Source organism: Fukomys damarensis, unplaced genomic scaffold, assembly GCF_012274545.1.
Source record: "Fukomys damarensis isolate Sample0158 unplaced genomic scaffold, DMR_v1.0_HiC HiC_scaffold_14, whole genome shotgun sequence".
NCBI lineage: Eukaryota > Metazoa > Chordata > Mammalia > Rodentia > Bathyergidae > Fukomys > Fukomys damarensis.
The window spans coordinates 74,959,279-74,971,155 of NW_022900926.1; positions in this window are offsets into that span (position 1 = coordinate 74,959,279).

Genomic DNA, 11,877 nt, shown 5'->3' on the forward strand with positions numbered 1-11,877 from the left:
AAGGACCCAAGTTTGATCCCCGGTACCAAAATAAAAATATCACTAAAAAAAGAAGGAGTTTAGAGATTATCTAGTGAGTCTAACACTCCATGTTACAGTGAGGATGCTGAGACCAGAGAGATTAAGCAACTCTCTGGGGGACTGTGGGCTTTCTCTCTGTCTGGGCAGAGGGTTTTTGTGTCTCATGATGTACACCAACCCAGTGAAGGGTTGAGTTTAGGCTTCTTGACAACCTAGGCTTCATCTTCGGAGCTTTACAATTTCTTCTCTTGAGAGCTTGTGCACCAAATGAAGTATTGTGGACAGGTTCTCAGGTTCTAAGTGAGTGAAGGAGACTCTTGCTCGGAGTCTGTGCTTCTGAGTGAAGTTTAGGGTAAGATGCTCAATAGGTCAAGGATACCAGGCAAATGGTTCTCAATCATGGTGGCCCATTCTAATAACCTGGGTTTAGTTTACACAACTGTAAGACTCTGGACCCTGGACTTATGAACTCAGGATAGGGGTGAGGATGGTGTGAACATCACAGCAGGCAATTCCCATGTACACAGTGGGGCCATAGTCTGCTCTGGTATCTGTTGGTGGCTATTCTTGGCCCCTTTATTCTTTCTCTATGAACTTAATTAAGCTGCCCTGTTATGTCCTGTGCAAGAGGCTTATAAACCTGGCAAGCTTTGCTTCAAACGTTCAAGAGAACTTGTTGCTTTGGTTGGGGAGAGGGTATACCATCAAGGCAAGTGAACATGCATTTTTGGCTTTATGAAGGACAAGTAATTCTATGATATGCAGCTTCCTGCTTGTCTGCACGCTCCCCACCACACCACACGTTTGGCCTTCCATGAGAAAAAGTTTCACTACTGAAATCAGTGGTTGACCTTTCTCTTTGTTCATACAACCGGAGGAAGAGACAAATTGGTTTGAAGTAGATTTGCAATCAAGTTTAATACTTCTGCAAGAGCCTTGCAATGGAGACCTGAACAGCAGCCCAGAGGACTTTGCCTTTTCTCTGTTGGCTACAAGATGGGGCTGTTATTTTGTGAATGTTTTCAATGTCTGTGTAACTCGCTGAGATGTATCCACAAAATGGGAAACTATCATGTGTGGCCACGCAATTATTCTAGTCCAGAGCATCATGGAATACAAATAGGAGATTCCCAATAGTGGTGACCAGAGTGCTGGCCCCTTGCTGGAAGGGAAGAATCAGGGGCCAGAGTCCCATCACAGCCATTTTCTTCCGTCTCAAGAGTAGCAAGCTGGTAATTCATAAGTATCTAGAAATCTGGGGCGGGGGGAAAGAGTAGCAAGCATTACAGTGAGTGGAGAGACCTAATGGGAGAAAAGAAAAGGACTAGAAGCTGGGCGTGGTGGCACACTCCTGTAATCCCAGCACTCGGGAGGCTGAGGCAGGAGGATCACTGAGAGTTCGAAACCAGCCTGGGCTACACAGTGAGTTCCAGAGCAGTCTGAACTACATAGTGAGACCCTGTCTCAAAAAACAAAACAAAACAAAAACAACAACAAAAAAAAAAAAAAAAAAAAAAAAAAAAAAAAAAAAAAAAAAAAAAGAAAGAAAGAAAAGGACAGATATCAAGCAAAAGGGAAACTAAAACCTGGGGCAGAAGAGAGTAACGTGGCAGAAGGAGCTACATGGTGGCAGGCAGCTTCCTCTGCTCTCCCCAGTTCAGGCTCCTGCTGGGTGTCTCCTTGCTCCTTCTTCTCCCATACTTCTTTAAAAACATAGAGGAAGTTCCAGTGCGTTTGGCAGCCAGTGCAGGTGCCCCATCCGACCTGCCTAAGGCTGATCGCTGAATTGTTCTAGCGAAGAAATAGGAGCTCAGGCACTCCTTTACCAGCCACAGTTCTCTTTAGGAGTTTCAGCCCAGTGGTCCCAGTGGGAAAATCATGAAATTAAGTCTTGATGTTATAAATTCCACCTCAGGAAGTAGTCACTTTACTGCAAAAACTTATTTTATTATATAGGGGTCTTGCAAAACAACCCAACAATAACAACTACAAACAACAACAACCGCGCAAAAAACCAATTATAACAAATATTTAAAAATATATAAGGTATGATAAAAAACAGAGAGAATGTTTAATTAAAAAATATTACAATTGCCATTAGTCCTGCTCAGAATATCCCCCTTTCCTTTCAGCACACTCACCCCATTGTTTTTGCCATTTTCTGAAGTAGTTCTGGTAGTCCTTTTTTGTACCTCAGTTGTGCTGTCCGGGCTGCCTTCATGTCCTGAACTGATTCAAAACATTTATCTTTCATGGTCATTTTGACTTTGGAAAGAGCCAGAAATCATATGGTGCCAGATCTGATGAATAAGGTGGATGAAGACACACTATAATCTTTTTATCTGACAGAAATTGCCGTAAACATTTGAACAACAAAATGTAGATCAAATGAATATTTAAATTTTAAAAAACATTTCAGTAAAAAATATATTGTCGATTTATCCCCTTGAAAATACTGAGAATAAAACCTCCCTTACTCAGAGCATATTTACGCCATCAATATTGGCAAAAAATTCATTGTATTCTTCAATCACCCCTTGTATTTGTAAATTTCTGTGAGTTAATTTATTTTCTGAGATAAGCAGAAACCTCATAGACATTTGGAAAATTTTGCCAAGCAAATAAAAATGATGAAAGTCTCCTCATTCTTTTCCCCAGTAAAGTAGACCACCATTATCCCATTTTAGTGAAACATCATCTCTTTCACTTTTGAAAATGAGTTGGAGACATTCTCGTGTAATGGGTACACAGCTAGATTCTAAGCAAAACTATACATTGTCCCCACTAAGATTCTGGTCCATATTCTGTTGTTGACAAACCTGTGGTTTGGTTTGGTTTGGTTTTTACTAATTCTCAGCTCCATTGCTGCCTGAAAAACGTTGTCTGCAAAGCTAATCCTGCCAGCCACTGGTACAGTCAAATTCAAACTAAGTTTTTCAGTTGCCAGGGAGAAAGAGGAGAGACTTAACTGGAAAGAAAATTGTCCAGCAAATATTTGATGATAGAAGAATGGAAACCAGCCTGCAGAAAGGCCAACTGTGGTTCTGAACAAGAATAAGAGCAATGTTTCAGCTGTTGATTTCTCACTTGACCCAAAAAAAAAAAAAAGCCTGAATTTTAGGCATGAAGGGAAAGGGAACAGGCTTGGGACTGAAAACAAAAGAGTGAGAAATAAAAAAAGAAAGAACAAGCACAGAGAAGGAAGTTGGTAGCCATTGGTCAGTTGTAACTGCTAAGTTCCTCTACGAGATTTCAGGAGCCAAGGAGGAAAGCCCAAGTTGCCAGAGGAAAGGAGAGCACAGTAGGCTGTGCAGGGCAGTAGGGCCTGGCAGAGGACCAGGAGGAGCCCGGTGGACAGATGCAACTGAGAGAGAAGGGAGGTGGATCCCCAAATCAAAACGATATGACGTCTTAATTCCCTGGAAGGTTCTCCCCGGCTGTGCTTGCAGAGAGGACGAAAGATAACACCAGGCTGCACGCATGGCTGCTGTGGTACAAGAGTTTGAGCCATGACCAAGAGACTGGGCTTCCAGCCTCAAAGTCAGCATTTTATCAGTGTGAGGCAGAGGTCAAATTGCTTAAAAACAGCAATTTGGCAAAATAGTGAGAACAATCATGTCTCACAGATTTCGCACGAAGCTTGAGATCATACACGCCAAAGATACATCAAGATTTCTGCTGAATAGTGAGTGTTCCCTATAGGGAATCACAGTCATTGTGTGTGCCCACGTGGTGGCTGCTTTATGGCTGACCGTCTCTGTCCAGAGGAATCAGGGTAGATGAAAGTATATTGATCTGGGACGGTGTGGTTGGAGTCTGAGGAGTGGACATTAGATTAAACCACTTGGGGACTCTCTGTGGGTGTTGGGGAGCTGACTGGCTAGCACAGAATATAGTTTGTGGAGAAGTAAGTGAGGTGCACACTGATCTGTCCAAAATCTGGTGGCATCCTGAAGGCTCCCCGGTTCTAGATGCCAAACGTCAGAGAGAGATATGGGGAGGAGATCAGCAGCTTCTGATCTGTCACCTGTTAAAAGGTGATTCATAGTTGAGGGAGGGAGCGAGAGCTCTGTGAAGACACTCCCCTATGACTGTCTCCAGAGGGCCCAGGGGAAGTCTGCAAAAGGGCCCATGAAGGCTGAGTGCGCAGAAGCTGCCCTTCAGCCAGGGATGGAAACAGCTGCAGGGGAACCAGGGTCAGCAGGTCTGAGTCCCGATTCACCACCTGCCTCCAATTTGCCATATGACCTGTTCTAAATCATTTCTCCCCTCTGGCCCTGAGTCTCTCACCTAGACAGTGAAATTGAACCAGGATTTTGATTCTAAACCTTTACTACACAAATCCTCATCCCTTTTTGCACAATACCGGAATCTTCTGTTGCTCTCCCGTCTTCAATTTAGCCGCAGGAGCCTTTTCAGTAATTCCCAGCCCCGGTGGAGAACCACAAAACTAGATAGTCACTGGTCTGAGGGTGATATTTGCTTGTTCTGAGAAGAGGACGACATGTGTTCCTGGGGTAGTGGTAAAAGACAGTGTGGACAAGATAAGCAGGTGGGTCAGCACTGAGTCTGATGGGAGTGCAGCTCCCTCCTGAATTGTCTAGTGGCAACTGCTCAAGGTGGGAGCAGAAAAAAACCCCAGGATGGCTCAGGAGAGCTGAAGGAGAGTGATTTATGGACCCTGGGGGCAGGAAACTCCCCCCCCCCAGGTGACTAATTTCCCAGGGAGTCTGTCTCCAGGAAAGCGCCTTGTTCTCCAGCTCTAAAGGGGTGGAATCTTGAAAGTCCAACCTCAAGGCCCTTTTCTTACTGTTGCAATGGGATGTCTTGGACAGCCTGTGACCAGCTCCTTGGTCCTCCAAGTGGCTTATCAGCCACTTTCTATTTTAACTTCCTTTGGACAGCCTTACTCATATTCCGCCTTCATCCTGCTCTGCCTGGGAAGCTCAATACATTTTTGTGAAACAGGTGTTTCAGTGTAAAGAGGTAATACTGCCTTAATCGTAGGACAGAGGGAGGGAAGGAAGGCAGGCAGGCAGGGAGAGAGACTGATCAGTAGCCTCACTCTCTCAGCTCACATGCTAGCCGGGTGTGCCTGGTAAGTTACTCAGCTGCTCTGTTCTTTATCTCTTTACCTACAAAATGTGGTTAATAACCCACCCCCATCCCCTGCTGCCTCACAGGACGGTGAAAAGTAAATGTTAGTAGTATACAGTGCTTCCAACAGTGCTGATGCAGAGAAAGCCCTTCATAACGAGCTGTTGTTGTGCTCCCAGTTTCTCATGCTTCTCAGTATTGGGTGCACACAATGAAACAGCTGTTCAGTCAGCAGAAACAAACCTGAGGAGTCTCTGCCTTCCCTCTTTCTTCCTATTTCTGCCCCAATTTGGAAGGACTATTGGTCATTATTTTCTAATTACTTTTTTGGATAATTTAATCATCTGTGACTGATTTTTTTTAAAGGAGCGACAGTGACTTCATGGAAGAATTTGACAGTGAAGGGTCTCTTCCTTGTTCTCAGGTTTCCTCTCCTCCTCTAGCCCCACCTTCATTTCTGCAGAGAATTTGAAACCACAAATGCTCCCCTTTGAATTTCCAAGTTCAGGTTTAAATTTGAAAAGCTCATTTTCAGATTTAGTTTTTGAGTTCTTAAAATCTGAGAAAGAAGGAAAGTGGTTTTAAGCAGAAGGAGAAACTAGAGGAAAGAAAACCATTGTGCAGGCTTTAACAATTTTTATCTCTATACATTTAGAGGGTCTGCAGGGCAATGTCTTAAAAAGAGAAGGAAATGAGCATGTCTATCTGCACAGGGCTTTGCTTGGCAATGGAAGATTCAGGAATGCTGAGGAGAGAGAAGTAATGTAGTACTCATTATCTTTAATTGTAATTATGTTTTTACACAATATTTGCTAATGAGGAAGGATTGGGAAAAGCCGAGATAATAATAGGATTCAAAATTCAAGTCAATCAGCTAAAGATGTTTTTACCCAGGTTTATTTAAAAAAAATTTTTCATTTGGTAACATCAAGGGATTTTTCTCCCCATTGAATAGCAAATACTTCCTGGCTGGGTCCGTTCAACTTTGTAACCTTAAGCAGTCAGGCCCCAGGTGCCTTAACTGAGGGAAAGTCACCTAACCACACCCCAGAACAGGAAAATAAAAGAAATAGTTGTGAGCCACTTTCTTTTAGCAATGTGTCTGTTGCGATCAATTATTTCATTTATTCATCATGAGCTGGAGACAGTCACGAGAACTTGTTTACAGGAAGTTCTTTCAGAAATGGGCTTTATAAGCTTAACTGAACTTATACCAAATCAGAACCCCACCTATGCCTATTTTCTTTCATTCTTACTTGACCGGGTGAGGGCGTGTGAGGCAGGGGCTTTCTGAAAATCACATGTTCTTCTTGAGGATTTTCACAGGTTCAAAAACAGGCAGGAGAAATGACATAAGCATACCTTAGCAGTTCAGGCAGACAAATTCTTTTGGCTTCTACACACTGTGTATAATTCTAGTATAGTGTCGATCCTGGTATCTTTACCTGCCTGGCTCCTCCTCACTAGAGAGTGAGCCCCTTGAAGCCCGAGGACATGTCCTGTTTACTTGTTATAGACTCCATGTGTAGCATGTTGTTAGAGATTATTACATTATTTTATTATTACTCTTTTATATCTCATCTCATTCTGCCAAAGAACTTTGGAGATTCTCGACAGATAGCCTTGTTGAATTAACATGTTTCTGAATGACATGCACTGTGATAGTAAGAAGGCAAAACTGCGCAGGCTCACCAGGCACACCTTGATGACATGCAGAGATGATTAATCTGCCACCTGAGGGTGGGAGTGGGTGGGGAGAGAACATTTGTAGAGTCATTGGATGATGGAGGCCTCCCCGGCAGGAGGGTTTACCGAGATTCTCTGTTATCCCTGTTTGTGTAATTCCCCCTCTGACTTTATACAAACCCAGACAGTTGTCTGGCACTGTCCTCATCTGTTACACAACCGCGACATGTTTTTGTGCAAGCTTTTCATTTCCCTTAGCGAATAGGTTTTAGCTTCCATACCTTGGGAAAAAGAAAGAAAGAAGAAGAAAGAAAGAAACCTCATGGAAGGGCGGTAGGCTTGTGTGCAGTGATAATCATCCCCAAATGCCAGCATGGGGAGCCTCGCCATCAAGATGAAGAAATGGGAGCCCTACGGGAATTGTCCTGCCCTAGGTCAGACAGGGTGCCAGCCTCTGAGAGAGACGTAGATTTGCCCAAGTCTGCTTTACGGCTGTCAGCTTGGCCCACTGTACTTTATTGTTCTTTGGAGAAGTCTTTGCTATTGAACTGAAGATGTGGGATCCCTGGTCAGAAAGAACAATTCACTATGAATCAATTTATTCCACCACTTTGGCCCACAGGGAGAATGCTGGGTGGGACGACACAGTTCCATGGTGGAGCCTAAGTGTCTTCTACAACAAAGGATGACTTTAAGAGTGACCACAGGAGAACAATACTTCCTTTGTTGTGGAAAACCTCCTCTAATTTTTCTCCTGGTTGTGGTTGCTGCTAAGGCTGTTTGTTCATGCAAGTGTTTATAGCATGCCTTTGCGCTTTGTCAGAGGAAACTGCCCTTCCATCCTGCCATTTTGCAACGTGACTTCTGACTGTATCTCATGAATCCTAATAATAGACATTGTGACCACCACCTGTACTTAAGGTCATTGCCTCACAGGTTTCACTCTAATGCTATCCTTCCTGGTGTCATAGCCACAGATCCGAGTGGACACACCCATACCTAACTACATGGAAATATGTCATTAAAACAAAAAAACCAAAACAACTTGCTCCGCCATGAAAAGCTCGTGACCGACACTCTATGAAGCATAGTGTTGACAAACCTGTTGTTCATCTTCCCTAACCTTGGGTTTGGTAGATGTCCACTATCTGATTCACCAGGAAATCTGAAGGAAAGTATTTTCTATTATCATTAAGCATATGAATGAAATATGTAGTGAGTTTATACTTATGCTACACCGACTGGGTTCAGTTTCCTGGGCTATAATTCAAGCAACCAGCCCTGTAGATAATTGGTACATGTCTCTTTCAGGCAAGATACCTATGTGCACGTCTGATCCTTGATTTGTAACACAGTATTCTTGAATAATAGACATTACGATGGAGAACACTCCAAGTAATTCAGTATCAATAATGCTCTGGGATTCTTGGGTTTTGGTCACTTAAATTATCTTGTCATTTATTAATTTCATGATTCCAATCTCCTGGCTCAGTTGGTTCATCTGTAGAATAGTGGCTAATAATTACCTCCCTTATGACAACCTATTTGACTGTTAATATTTTAAGATTCCTGAAGCTTTCATTCTAGATCATATTTCCATGTTAACAGTGTAGAATTTCCTTGCAGGATTTTTTTGATTTTTCATTGATACTGAGATTAAGTACAATTGAACATAGTCTGCCTTCATCTTTGTTATCTCTTAGTCTGGCTCCTGATCAGTAATAGGTCAGGTGGCTTTGGATAGTCATTTAGGTTTCATATTACAAATAAGTTATCATTGGATGTGCTCCCATGTCAAGACTGTTTGGTTCAAAATTTTATCCAATGATTTAAATTAGTTGGGCATAAACAATTTAGAATGATTTTATCATGATACAGATTGTGTAGATTAGCGGAAGTGGTAGGTATTCTCTTTTGTGCTGGAACAAAGATCTTCAAACCATATGTTCCCCCCTGCTTATGCCCATTTAGGGTTAAATAATTGTCCAATTGTAATTTGTTTTCAGCCCAGCTGGGTAAGTGGTTTTAAGAGATTTTAGAGATGAAACTTTGAAAACAATAACAACCAAAAGAAATGACTGTTGGGGGTGTATTTTAATGATCATCTGCAAATGGTTACTGCACTGAACATGTCGCTATTAAACTCAATTAGCCAGCAGTCTTCCTTGCTAGATGTACTGTATTTCCTGTGTGTACATCTGTTTTTATCACAGCTTGGCATCATTTGTAAAACATCTGGACCCTGATAAAAGAGATTGGAATACAAAATAATTCTGCATAAGGGAAAACAACAACTTTCTCCCATCTTTAATGTTATCCTGTTTCCCTGTTGCTAGCTCCCCAGACTGTGGAAGGAGGGACTTGAAGCCAGACCCTCATAATCTATGGTTCCTACTCTAAATTGCCACCCTGAACACAAACACATACCCACACTCCTTTTTCTTGGCTGTGTCCACTCTGTCCACTGAGGTTAAGTATTTTTCCCTTCTCACTTTGGGTTTTCTATACTTTTTATCAAAGTCTAATACGCACACATCTTGTGTATTATATTTAACAAATAGTGCTTGCTATGTCACAGGCACTGTTTAACTTAAAATATTAACTCACTACATCCTCATAATCCTAGGCAGTAGAGACTATTATCCACTCCTTAAATATGAGGACATTGAACAGCCAAAAGTTTAAGTAAATTCACCAAAGTCAGTGGTACCTTAGTAAATAGCAGAACCTATTTTGAACTTAGAGTTGTACTCGTCTATTCTGTTCTACTGGATTCCATTTGATTTATTACACAGAAATTGGTCAGCACCCACCATGTTCCTATAACGTCCTGAAAACTCTAGCATGTCACTCTTATACACATCACTAGCATACTGTCCTATCACTCTAATCTGATAGCGTAGAATACATTGTCTGTGTTACTAATTTGGGCTTGTCAATGCTGTTATTATTTACCTTTGTGGATAGTGAAGGGTGATTGTGGTAAGGACTGTGTGACTCCAACTTGTGATACTACACTTTTGCCAGTTGTTAAGTGAATGTCTTTTCCATGCTCCAGAATCAGAACACATTCTTTTGGATATAGTTGTCTGAAAGGGATGCAGTTAGTGATTCTGAAGAGGGCTCAGTAGTGAGGTAGAGGATGAAACTTCAAAGAAAAAGGGCCTAACTTGGAATGGAGGTATGGATATTTCCTCTTTTTGAGCTGGAGCTGTATCTGATCTAGATCTATGACAGGAAGAAGCTTAGAGTGAGTCCTTGTGGTAAGAAAGATTTTCCTTTCGTGTGGTAATCATCTGGAGGTGAAACGGAATCAATCGTTCCTCATATAAGGGAAGGAAGGGTAAAATGATATTTCTGTTTTTAGTATTTTGAGAAAGCTCCATACTGGCTCCATAGTGGTTGTACTGGTTTACGTCCTCACCAATAAAGTAGAAGGAGAATCCAGTATGCCATGGTCTTTGATGAGTGCTCTAGGTTGTCAGATGGCTGTGCTCTGCCCAGCCTTACAGTGACCGGGGCTCCTTCCTGGATGTGATTTCATTGCCAACCCTTAGGGCAATGGTTCTTAAAATACATGTCTCTACAAAGTCAAAGCTGTTTTTACAACAATATTAAGACATGGTCTCCTTTTCTTCACTTTCATTCTCCAGTGAGTATACAATGGGATCTTTTACATGCTAAGCAAGAGGTAATATTGCAACAGGTTGAATGCAGGAATGGATAGGAGGATCTTGCTGTCTTCTAGTAACACTTTTACAAAAAATGTGAAATAATGTCCCTGTCTTCACTAAATGTATTTTTTGGAAATGAAGTTATTATTAATATTTATGTGAAAGATATTAATGATACATTAATATTAACACACAATAGTTTAAAATTATTTTTGATGAGAATACATAGATTTAAAAATTCTCAGTTTTAAGAAACACTAAACTTGCTGGAAGATAAGTTAGGCAGAACTCTTGAAGACATGGTATAGGAAAAGACTTTATGAACAAATCCTCAGTAGCACGGGAACTAGCAGAAAGAATCAACAACTGGGATCTCATCTTATTAAAAAGCTTTTGTACTGCAAAAGAAACCATCAACAGGACTAAAGCCTACAATGTGGGGAAAAACTTTTATCAGCTGATCCACAAAAGGCTCTTTTCTAGACTATATGAAGAACTCAAAACAGGCCGGGGATTTAGCTCAGCGGTTTGGTGACCTGCCTTGCCAGTGCAAGGACCTGAGTTCAATCCCCGGTACGAAAAACAAAACAAAACAAAAAAACCAACTCAAAACAATCAGCCCCTCCCAAATATAAAGACCTGATTCAAAAATGGGCATCCAAAATGTCAGACAAAGAGGTAAAAGCAACAAGTAAATATATGAAAAAATGTTCCACATCACTGGTCATTTGAGAGATGCAGATGAAAACAACACTGAGATTCCACCTCACCCCAGAAAGAATGGCTGCTAACAATAAATCAGACAGTAACAAATGTTGGTGGGGTTGTGGGGAGAAAGGAACCCTTCTCCATTGTTGGTGGGAGTGCAGACTGGTGCAACCACTATGGAAATCAGTATGAAGATACCTCAAAGAGCTGGGACTAGAGGTTCCATTTGACCCAGCCATCCCTCTGTTGGGTATCTTTCCAAAAGAATTAAAAGAATCATATCACAGTGACATATGTGCACCTATGTTTATAGTGGCACAGTTTGTAATAGCTAAAACTTGGAAACAGCCCATTTGCCCATCAGTTGGAAACTGGATAAAGAAGATGTGGTTTTTCTATAAAATGGAATATTACTCAGCCATAAAGAATGAGAAGTTAGATTAATTCATAGGAAAACGGATATATATTGAGGATATATGCCTAAGTGAAATAAATAAGTCACACATGAGTAAATACCGAATAGTTTCTCTGGCGTGAAAAACTGTAATAGTACATAAGATCCTAATGAGATAGGCTAAAGGTGTAGGGAAAGTGGGAAGGGTAGGGGAAAGGTAATAAGGGAAAAGAAAAAAATATGAGAAAATGAAAAAATGAAAATAAAGTATTTGTAAATGGGGAAGGGAGGAGGGGG